Raw genomic sequence first — 20,470 nt, forward strand, 5'->3', positions numbered from 1 at the left:
GGAACAGACACATGAAAAAATGTTCATCATCATTAACCATCAGGGAGATTCAAATCAAAACCACATTGGGTTACCACCTTACACCCGTTAGAATGGCCAAAATTAGCAAGACAGGAAACACCAAGTGTTGGAGAGGATGTGGAGAAAGGAGATTCCTTTTACACTGTTGGAGGGAATGCAAGTTGGTGCATCCACGTTGGAAAACAGTGTGGAGATTCCTTGAGAAATTAAAAATAGAGCTTCCCTATGCCCCTGCCTGCAATTACACTCTTGGGTATTTACCCCAAAGATACAGATGTAGTGAAAATATGGGCCATCTGTACCCCCATGTTCATAGCAGCCATGGCTACAGTTCCCAAAGTGCGCAAAGAGCCAACACACGAATGGTTAAAAAAGATGTGGTCCATTTATACAATGGAGTAGTATGCCTCCATCAGAAAGATGAATACCCAAGTTTTGTATCAACATGGTCAGGACTGGAGGGGATTATGCTGAGTGAACTGATTCAATCAGAGAGAGTAAATTACATGATTTCACTTATTTGTGGAGCATAAGGAATAACACGGAGGACATTGGTTGATGTAGAGGAGAAGTGAGTTGGGGGAAATCGGATGGGGAGATGAAACATGAGAGACTGTGGACTCTGAGAAACTGCGGGTTTTGGAGGGGAAAGGGTGGGGGGTTGGGTGAGCTGGTGGAGGGTATTAAGGAGGGCATGGATTGCATGGAGAACTGGGTGTGGTGCATAAACAATGAATCATGGAACACTGTAAAAATAAATTATGAAAAGAAAAAAAGTAGTTGACTACCTGGAGGGACAGACCATTCTTTGATAAATATTTCATCTTTCTGGGGCACCTGGGTGGCTCAGTGGGTTGAAGCCTCTGCCTTTGGCTCAGATCAGAAAGCCTGCTTCCTCCTCTCTCTCTGCCTGCATCTCTGTCTACTTGTGATCTCTCTGTCAAATAAATAAATAAAATCTTTTAAAAAAATATTTCCTCTTTCCTTTCTCCTGTGAATATAATCTCCTCTTTGGAAATTCTAAATCCTACCTCCTCCTCCTTAAGTCACCGTCACACAGAAGCCTCACCTCTTTGAGCCTCATGTCTGTCTTGTTCCCATACTTTCTTGTTCCCATACTTAATAACTTAATTGTTGTGAAACTGCCTGATGTCATTGAGAACAGTGCAGGATAACAAATTTTCCTCTCCTCACATTCATTCTGTTGTGTGAACTGAACTTCCACACTTCAGCCCCAGAATAGAACGTTCAGACAGAGCTGGGGATCAAGGGCAGAGGTAGCTTCATTGCTTTGCCAGCCAAGTCGGCTTCAGAAGGTCGGGGCTGTGAAACCTGCAGCCCACTGGGAGAAGGAGCCAAGGGTTTGTTGGAAAATGCTGGATAATGGCCAATTTCCAGGGGAATTGTGTCTGTGCTGCCTGTTCATCATGTTCTCAGGGTGGAATCATCTTCCTGAAAGAAAGGGCTGAGAAGTGACTTGAGAAGTGAGTTGAGGAGGTCTGTGGAGAAGAGAAAGGTTACTAGTTGGAAATGGGAGTCTCACTGAAGCATTAATTACTTTTTTCTTTGTTCAACTTGATGCCTTTCAAGTGGTTTTCATTTCAGTCACCAAGATAGCTATTTTAAGAGGACTTCATACTTTACACTGAGCAACCACTCAGGGTTTTCTGGAATGGCTAAAATAAAAAAATAAAAAATAACAAAAGTATAACATTCAATTTTCTTTTTTTTTTTTTTAAGATTTTATTTATTTATTTGACAGAGAGAAATCACAAGTAGACGGAGAGGCAGGCAGAGAGAGAGAGAGGGAAGCAGGCTCCCCGCTGAGCAGAGAGTCTGATTTGGAACTTGATTCCAGGACCCTGAGATCATGATCTGAGCCGAAGGCAGCGGCTTAAACTGAGCCACCCAGGCTCCCCAACATCCAATTTTCTTAAGAATGCTGAGAATTAGAATTCTCATACATCCCCAGTGGGAGGGCAAAAAGGGTATGCAGTGTGGAAAACGTTGTGGCAGGTCCTTATAAACAGAACAGAACAGAAACACTTACCTACTGAAGGGGAATATATGTCTCCCTTCTTACTGAAGGGAAAATGTCTCTTGGCCCGAGCATTATTTTTGAACGCTTATTTTGAATCAAAGGTAGATAAAGGAAAAGCTCTGAAAGCCTTTATTTTGCAAGAGACATTTGCTTTTATATGGGAATGTTGTCGGTCAGGGGTCTTCCTCTGTGTAGCAGAAAGAGGGGGGAGGAGGCAGTCTCCCGAAACTCTGATGGTGGAGAAGGCAGGGCTCAACTCTGCTCCCAGCCCCAGCCTTGGTTACTCTGCTTGGCCTGGTCACCTCCCCTGTTCCTTCCCAGCAGGGTCACCTGTGGAGTTTCAAGAAGGATCTCCTCTGCGGGCCTCCCCCTCAGATTCTGTCGGTTGGTTTGGGCCAAAACAACACTGTTGTGTTAATTAAGGGCTCCAGAGATTCTCAGTGAGGAGTGGTGGGGGAGCCCGAGGGCTTTCCGTGGTTTTCTGAAAGTGGATTTGAGGCTTTGGTCCAGGAGAGGTGACAGCGTCTCTGCTCCATGAGTCTGGGAAGGTCGGGTCCATGCAGCCCACTGTTTCGATGCTGACGCTGAAGTTGTGAGTGGCGGTGGGAGGGGACCCCTTCCACCCCCCACCCCCCCCACAAAGCAGGTGAGGAAAATGCAGGGATGGGTGTCCTCATGGGAGCTCACAGTTTCTGGGCTGCTCGGGACACAAAGGACTGGGAAGTTGGGCCTTTTCTGCATCTCCAAGTCCTGCCCGCGGGCGAGCAGTGTGAAGAGAAGGAGCTATGTTGTTGGATTTCAGGGCATTTTCTCCTGATGCAGCTGTGATTTTCCACAGATCCCTCATGAGAACAAAATCTGGAGGTGGAGGTTAAGACAGAAATGGCCCATTCTCAGGTGAGCCTGGTGTCCCCGCAGAGCCGTGTCCTCTGTTTCTCCGCAGACCATTGCGTTTAGAAGCTGCAGATGTGGATGCCTCGAATCTGGGTGCTTCTCGCTTCTGCGTTCACCTGTGGGTTTTTTTTTTTTTTTTTTTTTTTTTTAAGATCTGTTCAGAAGTGATAATCACGGTTAAGTCTTGCATAGAGAATGTTTCTCTATGTCTTAGAGCCTTCTGTCCTGTGTCCCCAACCTGGCTTCAATAGGGCATCATTACTTGTCACTTAGACTTAAAGTTCCTCGAGGGGGCGCCTGGATTGCTCAGTGGGTTAAAGCCTCTGCCTTCAGCTCAGTTCCTGATCTCAGTGTCTTGGGATTGAGCCTCACATCAGGCTCTCTGCTCAGCAGGGAGCCTGCTTCCTCCTCTTTGCCTGCCTCTCTGCCTGCTTGTATCTCTGTCAAATCAATAAACAATATCTTTTAAAAAATAAAAAATAAAGTCCCACGTGGAGTGACAAATTCCATTGGTGGCGGATCTGGAGGGAAAGGTGTCGAGTCCAAGATTGCTGTGGCTGATGAGGTGCAGTCCTGTTATATCCGGGAGGGGAATCATTTTTGATTCAGGTTCGTCTAGATTCTCGATCAGTTGTATGCAGCTGGGGAGTAAGGAAATGCAGATATAAGATCGGTGGGTATGAGTCCTGGAAAACTTGGAAACTTCTCATTCTAAGAAAGGGTGTGTGTGTGTCTTCATCTTTAGCAAGTGAAGGAGATATTCTACTTAAAATCCACTAGGGGAGGGTGCCTGGGGGTCTTTGTTGACTAAGCTTTGACTGTTGGTTGAGCTCAGGTCAGGATCTCAATGTTCTGGACTAGTATCCCTGCTTCTGGCTCTGTGCCCAGAGGAGAGTCCACTTGACATTCTCTTTCTCCCTCTCCTACCGGTCTCCATCTTCTCTAAAATATAAATCAAGCTTGCTCACCGAGGGTGGTTCCATTGGTTAAGAGTCGGCTTTCTGCCTCCAGTTCAGGTCGCAATTCCGGGGAATTGCGCAATTCCAGCCCCACATCCTGCTCCCATGTGGGCAGGGATCCTGCTGCTTCCTCTCCTCTACTTTTCTGTCAGTTTGTGATCTCTCTCTCGCTTTCTATGAAATAAATACAATATTTTTTTCAAAATTTTATTTATTGTGGCACCTGAGTGGCTCAGTGGGTTAAGCCTCTGCCTCCAGCTTAGGTCATTCATGATCTCAGGATCCTGGGGTCCAGCCTCACATCAGGCTCCCAGGTGGGCAGGGATCCTGCTTCTCCCTCTTCCTTTCCTGTTCTGCCTACTTGTACTCTCTCACTTGGCTCTTGTTGAAATAAATACAGTCTTTGTAAAAAATTTTCTTTATTGGGGTGCCTGGGTGGCTCAGATGGTTAAAACCTCTGCCTTCAGCTCAGGTCATGATCCCGGGGTCCTGGGATCAAGCCCCATATCTGGCTCTCTCCTTTAAAAAAAAAAAAGGATTTTCTTTATTTATAAGAAAAAGAGTGAGAGCATGAGTAGGGTGTGCTATGGTCAGAGAGAGAAGGCTACCCGCTGAGCAAAGACACACCCCCACCCACCTCACCCCCACATCATAGTCCTCCACCCCCCTACCATGTAGGAGGTGGTCCCAGGACCTTGTATCTTGGCCTGAGCAGAAGGCTGATGCCCACTGACTGAGCCACCCAGGTGCCCTTATAAATAGAATCTTAAAAGAAGATGAAAATAAAAATAAATCTTAAAAATTCAAAGAAAAGAAAGGTGTAAACTAGCTATTACTAGCCCAGGGATGCTCTGCCATCTCAGTGTAGTGTCTCTGTCAGTCACTTGGGGTCCCAGACATGGGTCCATGACTGGCTGGAAGCCCGTCCAGCAGCGCTGATGGAATTCCCTGAGGCAGGACAAAGGCAGTGGAAGTTTCCTGAATATGTAAGAGATAAGCAGGCAAGAGGACACAGCAGAGCTTGTCTGCAATGTGCAGTGTGTGGGGGTTTCTTATTGGGGGAAGGAAGGTGAGGAGTTCTGGGGAACCTGAAGCTTGCTCCTTTCTGCTCACTGTACATGGTTGTCTTGGAAATTTTGTGGTGGGTCCCCTGCTGGGACTGTCTGGACTCAGCCAAGGGGACACTGGGGCTCTCCCTCCACTCCTTTGCTCAATCCTCCTTGCCTAAAAGCAGCCTCTACAGATCATATAGTGATTGAATTGTTTATGTGTATCTACTGTATTTCCAAAATTAGAGTTATATTCTGAAATCCTGTTTTCAGTCCGTTGGAAATACCAGTGATGATGTGTCCTTTTGTTATGCCCTAGTTTTTGCATCTGAGAGACCGCCAAGGAGCCAAGCATGGATGCAATCACACAAGGGTTTATTTGACTAGCTTAAGCTTGGGCCCAAGTATACCCGGCACAACGAAGTAGGAACTTGGATCCCGAACCAGATTACAGTCAGAGTTTTTAAAGGCAGAATAGGGGTGGACTCGGTGGTGGGTGAGGACAAAGGGGATTATGGATGATGTAAGTCTCCAAGGATTTTTGGAAGTAAGGACTCCAGGACCTTGAGGGGCTAGCTATTGTTGGGAGAAAGGTTATTTATTACCAATAATAAAAATATTCTCGTGAGACCCTTTAGATGTATATCAGTGGGACATATACTTGGGAATGATTCTTGACCCTATCTTGGAGGTTTAGTGCTAAAGGAATTGTTAAAGTAGACTTATAGAATCCTGGTGGGACCTGTTGGGGTAGGAGGTTGGTCAGGCTAAGATTGTCCTTAGCAAAATCTCAAGGTGAGGGCAGTTAAGTCCCTAGGAGAGAGCCACTTGGTCTGTTTCAAGGACTTGTCAGTAAGTAAGGAATTTTAATGATTTTCTTCTGCCCCTGTTTCCCACATCAGCTAAATTTGAGGTGGGATGGCCTTAATTTTCTCGGCCTCCACACTTTGATTTGCATTAGGTATTTATAAAATTTGTTTCCATTCAGCTGATGTGAACTTCTTTTATTGGCTTGGTGCTGTCTGCCAGATCCTCCCCCATCATGTTCCTATTTTCCCTCCTATCACTTGTAAGGAACATGGGATACTGAGTAATATGCAGGAACTACCGCATTTCAGGTGTCCACTTCTTTCTTCTGCCTTTCGCTTGCTTGTCATTTCTTTCTTTCTTAGTTTCCTTCCTTCCTTCTTTTTTTTCTTTTCTTTACACATTTTCTCAGCAGAGAGACAGAGGGAGCACATGAGTGAGGAAAGGGAAGAGGGAGAAGCAGATTCCCCAGTGAGTGGGGAGCCCAACTCAGGGCTCCATCCCAGGAGTCTGGGATCCTGACCTGAGCTGAAGGCAGACCCTTAACCAACTGAACGGTCTGGGTCCCCCTTGCTTGTAGTTTCTGAGGAGGAGAACAAAGTCAAAAGTGGTGTGGATAAAATTAAATTTCCTTCAACTGGGATGCCTGGGTGGCTCAGTTGGTTAAGCAGCTGCCTTCGGCTCAGGTCATGATTCCAGCGTCCTGGGATCGAGTCCCACATCGGGCTCCTTGCTCAGTGCTTCTCCCTCTGCCTCTGCCTGCCATTCTGTCTGCCTGTGCTCGCTCTCTCCCCCCCTCTCTCTCTGATAAATAAAATCTTTAATAAATAAATAAATAAATAAATTTCCTTCAACTTCCAGTTGTTGATAAATACCTGAGAAAGGCATTCCTCAGGAAACTCACAACTGCCTCAAGGTTAATATTTTGTTGGACGCTAAAAGCAGCCTTAGCTTGACACTAGCCACACCTCCAGGACCTTGTAATTCCTCTTTAACATATGAAAATTGCTTTGGAAACTTCCTTGAACTTTATTCCCCAAATGTAGCTTGGGAACCATCCTTCAAGCTTGTGGCCCACTGATAGACACCTGGAGGTTCTCCTGACTAAAGTGTTAACTAAACAGTGAGTGGCCTCATCAAAACACCAGCTGGGAGGCCCTGAGGGTCCTGGAAACTTGCTTCCAAATTCCTTAGAGCCTCCTGCTATCCCTCACCCCCCCCCCCAACCTGAAAGCATAGAACCAGTCACCGCTCACGTTCCTCTCCCCTTGCATTAGGACCACAGTGTTTGTACCACGGGTATCTCAACAATCCTTTTTTCATCATTCACTCCAGAACCCCAATATTTTACATCAAAACATGTCTAGAATTTCTTGACCATTGGCTTCTCTCCCACATCCCAACACTTTATACTGCACAAGGAGGGCTGTCACCTCTGTGTAGTTGATAGAGTTGACTTCTGGGAGTGAAAGGAGTGAAAGTTCTCAACCAGGCAGCCCCCTGCCCCATAGGTTTTTCTTTTTTCCCACACTCTTATCACGGAGATGAAAAGGTCCAATCTGGTTCTTGGTGGTGACACTAACTTCCTCTTCATCTTAGGGACCATCTTAGGGGCACACTTTGTCAGTGGCCACTTGGTGACTGTGGCATTTATCACAGGGACTGCTGACCTTCAGTTATGTGGCCATAGAATTCTCTGAGGAGGACTGGGGACACCTGATCCACACTCAGCGGCAACTGTACAGGGACGTGATGTTAGAGAACTATAAACTCCTCCATTTATTGGGTGAGGAAGACTCCTTCCAGGTTTTCAAAATGCCACACAGGGTTTTGTTGCTTCCTGTGAAGACTGCCTCTTGGGAGATTTCTCTTGGAATGACTGGATTTCAGATGCAGGCAGAAAGGGAAAATAGTAGGGGCTTGTGGATGGAGAGACAAATCTTCATGTTTCCTTTTCAGCCTCAGCTTCTCCTTCCTCAAGGTAACATCATGGCTTGTGAAGATGAGTGGCAGTTCTCAACATTAAGTGACACAGAATGGTGCTGCTTACATCTGAGACTGAAACTTCTCATTCTGATTTTTGTGTCTGCTACTTAAAAGTGGAGGTCAGGATGTAAACATTGGAAATGCCTACAGTGTGTTAAGGGGACTGTTGGGCAACACCTTTTGGAAAACCACTTTCTAGAATTGTCCAACATCTTCTCTACTGAACCCAAGACTCATGGGAATTTAGAATCAGCAGCAATAGTCATTTTCCTTTTTCCTCATAAACAGGTCTCCTTCTGTCAATGCCACACCTGATCTTGGTTTTGGAGCAAGAGAAACAGCTCTGGAATGTGAAGAGAAAGGAGACCGGAGGCTTCCATCCAGGTAGGTGGGAATGAATGAGGCAGATGACAGAGGGGAGGTTCAAGTGTGAAGGAGGAATGTCGACCTTAAGCTGTGGTTCGAGTAGCTCTCCTTGAATGAATTTCAGTTGGAAACATGCCCAGTTTATTGTCTCTCTTTCGCTCCCAGAGAGACATCTGCTCTCCAACATTATCAAGCTCTTGTATTCTCTAGGGATTCTCCTTCAGCTCCAGTGATGATCCAGCATATAATTATCATATAACTGGAGGTGGAGGCCTCCTTATTCTCCCTCCATTGCTATGGGGACCCTGGGGAAGTCATCATATTTCTGAGGACCTCTACGCTAAAGTCTTCATAAATTCTGGTTTTCATCATGAGACAAGAAGTCAGGGGGTTTGGTGCAGAAATTCCAGAACACCGGAGACAGATTTCTAATGTTCTCTGGCTTATACTTTCTAATACTTATTATTTAATATACTTAATACTTTGTAAGACTCTACAGAGGCTTTAATCTTAGGCCTACAAAACTAAGATTCAGTAACTTCATCAGTTAACAAAGCACTGCCCTATTGGGAAAATGTACAGCTTTATTTCCCTTCAGATGTTATTTTTTCTTAACTCTTTCTTTCTTTTCTTTTCTTTTTCTTTCTTTCTTTCTTTTTTTTTAACATATAGATATTTCCACTCTTTGAGTTTGGTTCCTCAGCGGTGAATTGGTGTAATGTCTCTTCCCACTGAGCAGAGAACCGCATGTGGGGCTCGATCCCAGGACCCTGAGATCATGACCTGAGCTGAAGGCAGAGACTTAACCCACTGAGCCACCCAGGTGCCACATGACCTTTATTCTTTTTGCTGGTAAATTTTGTGTGTCTTTGTCTTGTGTTTCTGTATCACACATACATACTGTGTGACCCCTACTTTTTGTCTCCTTGGTGAGTAGTCAGTGAATGTTGTACCATGTCTAGGTGAGTTGTCATCAACATAGAATTTATTTCCCCATGTATTTGTGGGTGAATTTTTATTCTCTCTGCATGAGAGAAAGTCTGTTTTGAATTCAAAGTAATTTTCAAACATTTTATACTTCTGTATCATGTTTTGGTATGAAATATGAAAGATGTATTTTATCTGTAATTGTAAGATGAATACCCAGCGTATGCCTTTGTACCTTTCTCATTGCCTTTTGTGTCTTCTGGGAGTATTTTCCTTTTTGTTACCTTAGAGATTCCTTAAAACAGCATTGTTGTAAAACAAACCATTTCAACCTCTGTGTCAGGTACATAGAAGACTCTTTCTCCTGTCTCTACCCCAGCACCCACTTTGTTACCAGTATCACACATTCTTTTTTTATGTTGCATACTTTATGATCTACATTAGTGATTTTTATACTTTTTTTAAGACTTTATTTGAGAGACAGAGATCACAAGTAGGCAGAGAGGCAGGCAGAGAGAGAGGGAGGAAATCAGGCTCCCTTCTGAGCAGAGAGCCTGATATGGCGTTAAATCCCAGGACCCTGAGATCATGACCTGAGCCGAAGGCAGAGGCTTATCTGAGCCACCCATGTGCCCCTGATTTTTATACTTTTTGGAAAACAAAGTTCTGTAGCAGAAATAAACGTGACTGGTATGTCATTACAACACCGCAGGTTGGTGTAGTTGTCTACATATTTATGTTCAGCAGAGAGCTTTGTGTCCTCATGTGGTTGCAATTCCTGGGTAGAATCCTTTTATTTCCTCTAGAGAGGGCTCCTTTAATGGTTCTTTTAGGACAGATCTACTGGTAAATGTAGAGGGGTCTTTACTTGGGAATGTCTTCATTTCTACATCTGTGGAAAAGAATTTTCTCCTGTAAAGTATTCTTGGTGGTATTTTTTGATCTTTCAGTAGCTGAGTACATTATGCTGGCCCCATTCTTGTTGGGACTGCTGGGATCCCACTACTGCTCTTCTAGGAGCTCTTGCACAAGGTGAAGTGCATTTGCCATGCTGTTTCAGAAATCCATTTTCATTTGTGGTGTTTGATGTGTTAATTACAACATGTCATCCATCCTCCCATTCTTCATATGTGGTCTGCTGTATATACCATAGTTTTATAAGGAAGTAATTTGAGGAAATAAAACATTAAGGAAATCATAGGGAAAAGATATTCACTGTAGTGCACTGGGTTTATCAAGATAAACTTGTCTGGGGGCACAGTTGGTTGAGCAACTATGTGTCTCAGTTGGTTGAGCGACTGTCTTTGGCTCAGGTCATGATCCTAGAGTCCAGGGATCCTAGAGTCCACATTGAGCTCCCTGCTCAGCAGGGAGTCTGCTTCTCCCACTGACCTCTCTCCTCTCATGCTTGCTCTCTCTCTCTCTCTCAAATAAATAAATAAAATCTTTAAAAAGGGGTGCCTGGGTGGCTCAAGGGTTTAAAGCCTCTGACTTTGGCTCAGGTCATGATCCCAGGGATCTGGGATCGAGCCCCACATCGGGCTCTCTGCTCAGCAGGGAGCCTGCTTCCTCCTCTCTCTCTGCCTGCTCCTCTGCCTACTTGTGATCTCTGCCTGTCAAATAAATAAATTAAATATTTTTTTAAAATCTTAAAAAAAATAAACTTGTCTGTGTAAGTGGATTATTTCTGATGAAAAGCTTGTTATTCAGTGGTTGACTCTGTTTGTTAGTAGACCTGAAAGGATTAAGGGGCAGATGTATCTCTAGAGAGTAGCTTAGAGTTCTCTAATTCCACTGTAAATGGTTGATAACAGGATCACGTGAGACCATATGTGTGTTTTAAATACAATGTTGTCAACACTGCACTGGAAGAAAAGCAAAAATCCATCACTGGGCAAAAGGATTAGTTTAGGCATTTGGCACTGGAAGTTGTGAGGACAGATAAAGCATGATGTTGGCGACAGTTTGAGAGGAAGGTAAGTGCTATGGAAATGAAATATGGTGAACTCTTGAAATGCAAACAGAGATCTGTTAGAGAGGTTCCTTTGGTCACTGCAAAGCCTTAGGGAGCTACTTATGATGAGCGAATGGGACAGAAATGCGTTCCTGGGAAATGTGGTTGTCTGGGATGTCCAGTGCTTTTCTCATGATGTAATGTATTCCCTGCTGGTCCTGAGGACCAGTTGTTATCAGATGACAGAGATAATTGTACTCTCTGAGGCCCAGATGTGTGGAGTACATGGAGAGGGGGTACTGCTTGATTTAAATATGGTGGGCATAGCTTAAAGTTGTCACATGACAATAGATGTTGAAGATGAGGAAGGTTGCTGGATACTGCTAGTGAGAACCAGCCAGGTGTGTGCTGTGGTTGCACGAATCTTTGATATCCCAGGAATATAACCCAACATAGGGTCTGATCCAGGTTAGATGGATGACCTTGTAAGCATAATGACCTGTGATTGGCAGGGTCCTCCCTCACTTCCACTCAGCCCCATGATGAATCTACTCCTGTGCTCTGATCTATGTGTCAGGCACTGATTCTTTGAGAAGTAAATCACTAATTAACCAGCAGTGATCATTTCTGCTTCAAAAGCCCTTCCCAATAGTTGGGAAAGCTGTCCCTGTGTTGTATCAGAGCCCATGCTGTCCCTACACTCCTCCTGATCTGAGTGAACAGAGGATTTTTTAAGTTTTATAACTGTGCTGATTTTAGGCAAAGTCAGTTTCCAGAAGGAAGCCTAAGTTGAAACAAGTAATTCCATAACCTGAAGCCACGGGTATTAGTAAAAATGCAGGGAAAACTTGAAATTTATGAACACCACAGCTTCAGTGGCTTCTGGTACAAAATCCAGCCTTACAGCCAGAAGCAGATTGCACGTGCATTTCTTGTGAAGGAGGGAGCCATTTCCATGAATATGGTGGTGCAGTGAATTGAAGAAGGAAAAATAAAAAGAGGTTCAGAGAAGAGTGACTGGCCAATATGGTTATACAGGGATACAGTTGGCTTGAAGGAAGAGTGATGGGAAGCGAAGGACTCCATGCTCACCTCTATGCTCTTCCCCCTTTTTAGGATTCTTTGAAACTCCTTTAAAAAAAAAGAGAGAGAGAGAGAGAGAGAGAATTTATTTATTTATTTGACACAGAAAGGGATCACAAGAACACAGAGAGGCAGGTATTGAGAGGGGAAAGCAGGCTCCCTGCTGAGAAGAAAGCCCTATGCGGGGCTCAATCCCAGGACCCTGGGATCATGACCTGAGCAGAAGGCAGAGGCTTTAACCCACTGAGCCACCCAGGCACTCCCCCTTTGAAACGCTTCATCATAATTTAGTCCTGGAATTGTGAGCAAAGCATACATTGTCGATGTAGGACATCAGTGGTACATTTATGAAAAGTAGACTCTGAGACCCCATCCAAACATCTAAATCAGAATATGACTTTTAAGATCTTCAGTTCATTGTCATATCCATGAGCACTGGAGAAGTACACATGTAGTTCACCTACATTCTTTCGTTATTCTGCTGTTCTACTCTATTTGATAACTGTGTCTTGTATGCCTTAAATCAATATATGTGCTCTTCATTTCACAGATTATTTTGGGTATGGGTTATCCCATGACTTCCACATAAAGTTACGGTGGATTTTGATCTTTATGCAAAAATGGCATTGGAATTTTGGTAGAGATTGCATTTTCTGTAGATCACTTCAAGATTTATTCTGTTTCAAGTTCCAGTGAAGGAACATAGATGTGTTTCCAGTTTATTCATTTCTTGATTCCTACACAGTACAGTACATTTTCTATAATTTCTGGTTTGACCTCTACCATTATGTTTAATTGGAAGCATTTTTATTGGGGGGTGGTGTTTGCTCTAAAAGTGTGATGTTTCAGTTTGGGGAATTGTTCTTTGTTGTATAGAAACAAAACTAATTTTTTATGTTGATTTGTGTACCAGCTTTATAAAATACATATGAGTTTTAATAGGATTAAAACAATAAGGCTTGGGGTACCTGAGTGGCTCAGTGGTTTAAGGCCTCTGCCTTCAGCTCAGGTCATGATCTCAGGGTCCTGGGATCGAGCCCTGCATTGGGCTCTCTGCTCAGCGGGGAGCCTGCTTCCTCCTCTCTCTCTGCCTGGCTCTCTGCCTACTTGTGATCTCTGTCTGTCGAATAAATAAAATCTTTAAAAAACAAACAAGCAAACAAACAAAAAACACTAAGGATTCCCAGTAGAAGCATGGGCAGTGGAGTAGGAGGATCCTAGACTCATGTGTCCTGTCATGAGCACCACTAGGCAACTGTCAGGTCATCCTAAATGACTGTCTAGTCACTCTTCAGTGACTAGACAAACTTCCTAAGTAAAAGGAGAGAAGAAGCCACATGGAAGATGGCAGATAGTGTGGAGACATGGTTTAGGGAGGAGAGGAGTATAGCATTGTGGAAGGCAGGGAGACCCAGCTGTGCAGTAGGTGTCATGACAGAGGAACACTCAGGGGATGCCTAAAGAGTTTTTCCCAGTGCCATTGGCTTGGAAAGGGAAAAGGGCTGAATTTTCTGAGTTCTTGGAACCAGCACATCTTAAATCCTGGAGTTTTAATGGGCAGCAGGTTTGGATGGGATAGAACCAGGAGTGCACTGGGGTGCTCTTGGAGAGAATGCTTACAAAGAATCTGGGGGCTCACAGCATGGAAACAGCCATCTGAAGAACACCTGGGGCACGTAGTCAGGACAGTATTCAGTAGTCTAGGAGCACATTCCTGAGAGGAAACATTCAGTGACACGTGGCTCCAAGAACATGGGCGTTGGATGGTACCATTTCCCTGTCCCATCCTGTAGCACAAAGACAATCCCCACTCAGTGAGGACACTGGCTGTCTGGCTTGCTTGCACCAGGCCTCATCCCCCTGTGATCTGAGGGGACTGCCCTTCTCAGTGAGGCTTATCTCAGGCTTAGCACGGTGAGCCCCTACCTACATCTTGTCTCCTGAGCAGGTATTTTGCAGGGCTGCAGTCCTGGTGGAGTTGATGTCAGGTCTCCTCTCATAAGCAGACCAGAGCTCCCCTAGTTCAAACTGGCCACATTCAGGCCAGGGACCAAACTGGCAAGGAGAGCCCTGCTGACCCTTGGCCTGAAGGATACAGCAGGAAACATCATTGGCTTTTCTATCACACAGAGGAAGGTAAAGACTTAGACAAAATGCCAAGATGAAAGAATTTATCCAAACAAAACAAGCAGATGAGACAAGGGCCAGAGATGCAATGGAAACAGATCATAGTAAGGAGTTTGATAACTACTGTACCTATCAATCACAAAGGATATTGAAAGTGTTGAGAAAAAAATAGGGTGAACTTTACCACAGAGATAAGAGTTAAAAAATAATTATGTTCGGGGCACCTCTGTGGCTCATGGGTTAAAGCCTCTCCCTTCAGCTCAGATTATGATCTCAGGGTCCTGGGATTGAGTACAGCTTTGGGCTCTCTTCTCAGTAGGAGGCCTGTTTCTCCCTCTCCCTCTGCCTGCCTCTCTGTCTACGTGCAATCTCTGTAAAATAAATAAATTAATTTTAAAAAATTAAATTAGGGATGCCTGGGTGGCTCAGTTGGTTAAGCAGCTGCCTTTGGCTCAGGTCATGATCCCAGCGTCCTGGGATTGAGTCCCACATCAGGCTCCTTGCTCAGTGAGGAGCCTGCTTCTCCCTCTGCCTCTGCCTGCCATTCTGTCTGCCTGTGCTCGCTCTCTCCCCCTCTCTCTCTCTGATAAATAAATAAAATCTTTAAAAAATTAAATTAAAAAATATTTGGGTGCTTGGTGGATCACTCAGGGAAGACATTGACTCCTGATTTCTGCTCAGACCTTGATCTCAGGGTTCTGGGATTCAGGCTCAGTTAGTGTGATGCCTGCATGTGATTCCCTCTCCCTGCAGTTCCCACCTGAACTTTTATGATCCCGCCCTCAAATATATGCCTTTCTAAAAATCAAACATAGGTGAACAATGCAGTAAGCGAGATTAGAAACAGGTTTGATGTTAATTAAGAGGAGGCTGGAAGAAGCAGAAGAATGACTTTGTCATGTAGAAGGAAAAATAAAGGAAAATACTGAATCTGAACAAAGGGAGGGAGAAGAATCATGAAACACGGGATTTATTTAGCGAACTCATAGCTTCCATCAAAACTAGTGAGATTCCCAGGTCTTGGGCTTTTCTGTGCTGGGAGAGTATTGCTTCCAAATTCATTCCAAATTCATGTTTCTTAATGATCTAAGATTTCCCATTTTTCTGGTTCAAGGTTAGTAAAAGTCACATTTTTTAAAAATTTTATTTATTTATTTGAAAGAGGGAGAGGTCAGAAGCAGGCAGAGAGGCAGGCAGAGAGTGGAGGGAAGCAGACTCCCCAGTGAGCAGAGAGCCCGATGCGGGGCTCAATCCCAGGACCCTAAGATCATGACCTGAGCCAAAGGCAGAGGCTTTAACCCACTGAGCCACCCAGGCACCCCTAGTAATTCATTCTTAATAACTTGTCTATTTTTAGACATTCTGTTGTTGTTGTTTTCCTAAATTTCCCTTTTGTTATTATGTAATGGCTTATGGAGTTAAAGCATTGCCAGTTTTATTTTATTGATTGACATAGACATTACACTCAGTGTTCCATTAGTGTGAATCTGCTCTCTATTTTATTTTGGATTTTTATTTATTTTGTTCCTCTACTAAGTTTCATCAAAGTCTCTTCCTTTTTTAATTCTCCTGGTGGAAATTCAGTTGTTTATTCCAACATTTTCTAAACTCTGTATTGTATAAGATGAAAAAATTGGGAAATAGAAAGCCTAGTAGGGAAAAACTGGCAGAAATGAACAATACAAACAAGGACCAAAAACAGTAAAAAAATTAAAATGATGACATTTAGGCATTTCTAAGAAAATCGTGTCATGTGTGAACAGAGATAGTTTCAGTGTTTCTTTCTCAGTTTAGATTCCTTTACTCTATTTTTGCTTGCATAATTCTTCTGACTAGAGTATCCAGAAGTATATTCAAGGCAGTGATGGGGTCACTTCATTACCTGCTGATCATAGAGGAGAAGCATGCAGACCATCCCTATTGAATAGTTTTCAGGTATTCATACATCTTGGCATTCATTAGTTGGAGTTTTCCTTCTCTCTCTACCTTGAGTTTTAACATGACATGTTGTCTAATTCCCCCATATTTGTATTCTGTCTCCCTTAATATGACCATGTCATTTTTGACCTTCATTCTGTTAATGTGGAGTCTTGAATTTATGGTTTTCTGTATGTTGGAGCGCCCTTATTTCCTGGTCTGTTTCCGTCTTGATCATCTTGTAAAAAGGGAAAATGTACTTTTGATTCAGTTTCCACTATTTTATTGTGGACTTCGAGTGAATATGCCTCACAGGCAGTGGTTTGTAAACTTTGTCATTTGTAGTGTCTTTGTCTCTTGGATGAGCTGATAATGCTGGTGCCACAGAGAGTGTTCTGCTAGTTTCTCTGATCATCACTCCTTGGAAATTTTTGAGGAGATTTGCAGTCCTTTCTCTTTCAGTGTCTGTTTGAATATTCAGTGAACTCATCTGGCACACAATTTTTTTTTTGTTGGATTTTTTTTTCTTTCTTTTATTCCTCTTTCATTCATCTTCATATTTGTAGATTGGTTGAGATTTTTTTCTACTTTTCTGAGTGATGGAGTCTAAATTGGTTATACCTTTTTTAAAATCTATACTTGTTTTTTAGTATCAATTTGTGGGTACTGATTATCCATTATTGCCTCTTATAATTACTTTTATTTCTATGGTCAGTTATACCGTATCTGCTTTCACTTCCTCACCTCTCACTTTAGTTGGTCTTTTCCCTATTATTCTTTTTTTTTTTAAGATTTTATTTATTTATTTGACAGAGATCACAAGTAGGCAGAGAGGCAGGCAGAGAGAGAGGAAGGGAAGCAGGCTTTCTGCTGGGCAGAGAGCCCCATGTGGGGCTTGATCCCAGGACCCTGGGATTATGACCTGAGTGGAAGGCAGAGGCTTTAACCCACTAAGCCACCCAGGTGCCCCTTCCCTATTACTCTTAATTTAGTTCATGGGCTGTCAATATTGTTGATCTTTTCTGACAAACAACTCTTCCTCTGCTTGATATGTTCCTATTTTTACTGTACTCTAGTTGATTCATTTCAGTTTTCTGTTTCAATATTGGTCATTCTGCTAATTTTGAGCTTATGTGACCCTTTTCCTGATTGTTAGAAATACAGAGAAGTGATTTTTGCTACACAATGACCATACTGCAAAATTCCCTATTAGACTCTGTGCTCAGTACGTTGTGTCAGTGTTGTGTGACTATAGAGAAATGAAGTCATGATGATTCCTTCTCAGCCATCTTTCTGACATTGACTCACTTGATGCTTCTATTTAAGAAGTCTTCAGTATATTCTTCTGAATGTAGTAAGTACAGTGATTTTACTTTTATTTGGTATTTTTCAGCTGTATCTTCACATGACACCCAGAGTTTCCTGCTAAAGCAGAGCATAGAAGATTCTTTCCAGAAAATATCAGTGTACAGATACAAACATAGTGCTGTTGAGATTTTACACTTACATACAGACTGGGACAGTGATGGGGGGGGATAGTGACGAGTATCAAAGAAATCCTGGATGATACACCCAAACCAAAGCCGTGGTCCTTAATGAGAATCTCTGTGCCCCAAATGGTGAAGGATATAAAACGCTGTGGAAAACCTCCCTCTTTAAGTCAACTGTTTCTGCAGAGCAGTGTGTTTCTGTCAGCACAAGCTCCAATCAACTATTCAAACATAGCTATTTGTGGACAGACCATTTGGAATATTGGGAAAGTAACCTAGTCCATGCTGAGATTAATTATTTGAGCCATTTGAAACATAGGATTTGCCTGAAGAACAAAGTGCTCAGTGGGATCCATATGAGAGGGCTTCACTCAGGAGTCAACCCTCCAGAATGACCAGAGGCTTTTCATTGGAGACAGAATTGCTCACTGCACTGAATCTGAGAAAACATTGAACCAGGGCACCAGTGTTCACCGATGTGTCAGGGCTAGGTTTGCAGAGATCCATTATGAATGTGATAAATGTGGGGAAGGCTTTCATTCAAGCTCTAACCTTAGTGTACATAATGGTCACCATTTGGGAGATGGCCCTCATAAATATAATGAATGTGGGAAGGCTTGTAACCAGTCCATCAGTGTTGGTGGTCATCAGAGAATTCATGAGGGAAAAAACCTAGTCAGATCTAATAAAGCAGGGACCATTTTTGCCAGTCATCAAGCCTAAATATAAGTAAGATAATTCCTAGGGGAAAGGAAGCTTACACTTTGAAGGAATGTGGAAATCCTTAGACTGCCACTCAACACTATCAATATCTGTGAATGCATACTGGAGAAAAAATACAAAAATGTGAAGAAGGTGTTAAAACCTATAAGGACTGTCCATCAATAAATGGACATAAACCTATACCAGAGAGGAATGTTACGAATGTCAGGAATGTGGCAAGACCTTTAACTGCACTTCACAGCTTATTCAACATCACAAAATTCATACTGGAGAGAAACCTTACCAATGTCAAGAATGTGGCAAGGCCTTTATTTACAGCTCAAGGCTTATGCAACATAACAGAATTCATACTGGAAAGAAAACATACCAATATCAAGACTGTGACAAGGCCTTTTGCCAGAGCTCACATCTTAACAAACATCACAGGATTCATACTGGAGAGAAACCTTACCAATGTCAAGAATGTGGTAAGGGCTTTAACAAGAGCTCAGACCTTAGTCAACATTACAGAATTCATACTGGAGAGAAACCTTACCAATGTTATGAATGTGACAAGGCCTTTAACCACATCTCAAGCCTTTCTCAACATTACAGAATTCATACTGGAGAGAAACCCTACCAATGTCAAGAATATGGCAAGGTCTTTTCCCGGAGCTCAAGTTTTAGTGAACGTCACAGAATTCATACTGGAGAGAAACCTTTCCAGTGTCAGAAATGTGGCAAGAGGTTTAAAGTGAGCTCAGTACTTACTCAACATCACAGAATTCATACTGGAGAGAAACCTTACCAATGTACAGAATGTGGGAAGGCCTTCTTTTTTTTTTTTTTTTTAAAGATTTATTTATTTATTTGACAGAGAGAGATTACAAGTAGGCAGAGAGGCAGGCAGAGAGAGAGAGGAGGAAGCAGGCTCCCTGCTGAGCAGAGAGCCCGACGCGGGACTCGATCCCAGGACCCTGAGATCATGACCTGAGCCGAAGGCAGCGGCTTAACTCACTGAGCCACCCAGGCACCCTGGGAAGGCCTTTAATCAGAGGTCAAGCCTTACTGAACATCAAAGAATTCATACCTGGGAGAAACCTTATCAATGTCAAAAATGTGGCAAGGCCTTTAACCATAGCTCAACCCTTACTCAACATCTCAGAATTCATACTGGAGAGAAACCTTACCAAAGTCAAGAATTTGGCCCTCAGACCTTCCTTAACATCGCAGAATTCATGCTGGAGAGAAACTGTACAAATACTAAGAATGTGGCAAGGCCTTTACAGGCACTCAATCCTCACTAAACATCAGAAAATTCATACTAGATAGATAGCTTACCAGTGTACAGAATGTGAGAAAGGGGGCACCTGGGTGGCTCAGTTGGATAGGTGGCTGCTTTAGACCCTGTTCTTGATCCCAGGTTCCCAGGTTTGAGCACCGCAGGAAGCCTGCTTCTCCCTTTTCCTCTGCCTGCCCCTCCTCCATACTTGTGCTCTCTCTCCATCTCTGTCAAATAAATAAATACAATCTTTAAAAAAGAAAAAAAGAATGTGAGAAAAATCAGTTAAGGAGTGCTTACCCATTCATGCACATCAGAGAATTCATTTTGGACCATAACCTTGCAGAAATGACAAATGTGACAAGGCCTTTGTCCAGCATGCACACGTTTACTAAATAGAGAATTCATACTGGAATGACAGCCAATGAATAATGTGGCACACCCTCTAGCTGCGAACGACTGTTACTGGGCATCAAAGAATTCATACTGGAGAGAAAATTAGGATGTATGTGAGAAAATGCCTAAGGACTGTTCCCTCCTCACTCCATATCAGAGATTATATATAGGAGAGTTAGTGTACAAATACTAAGAATGTGTCTGTGGGGCACCTGCATGGCTCAGATGGTTGAGCAGCTGCCTTTGGCTCAGGCCATGATCACGGAGTTCTGGGATCGAGTCCTGCATTGGGCCCCCAGCTCCACAGGGAGTCTGCCTCTCCCTCTGACTTTCTCCCTCTCTTGCTCTTTCTCACTGTCTCTCTCTCCAATGAATAAATAAAATTTTTAAAAAAAATGTGTCTGACCTCTCACTGGACCTCCAAATTTATTAAAATCATACTGATCATATAGGAGTAAAGTGTGAAATG

At 43.3% G+C, this 20,470-nt stretch overlaps 1 protein-coding gene and 1 long non-coding RNA gene across 3 annotated transcripts in view; both read left to right on the forward strand.

The window, feature by feature from the left end:
- LOC309853307 (uncharacterized protein) overlaps nt 1-20,470 on the forward strand; it is a gene marked incomplete at its 3' end in the record, with an annotated part of 112,167 nt that overhangs the window by 60,857 nt on the left and 30,840 nt on the right. The window lies entirely within an intron of this gene.
- LOC309852831 lies at nt 7,488-20,362 on the forward strand. Of its 2 annotated transcripts, XR_014305415.1 has the most exons (4): nt 7,488-7,876; nt 8,046-8,141; nt 17,525-19,152; nt 19,367-20,362. It is a non-coding gene; the product is annotated as an uncharacterized lncRNA (long non-coding RNA). The 2 variants fall into 2 exon arrangements; XR_014305416.1 differs by lacking the exon at nt 7,488-7,876 and having other exon boundaries at nt 7,908-8,141.

The sequence above is a fragment of the Mustela nivalis genome (assembly GCF_964662115.1).
Source record: "Mustela nivalis genome assembly, chromosome: 18".
Lineage (NCBI taxonomy): Eukaryota > Metazoa > Chordata > Mammalia > Carnivora > Mustelidae > Mustela > Mustela nivalis.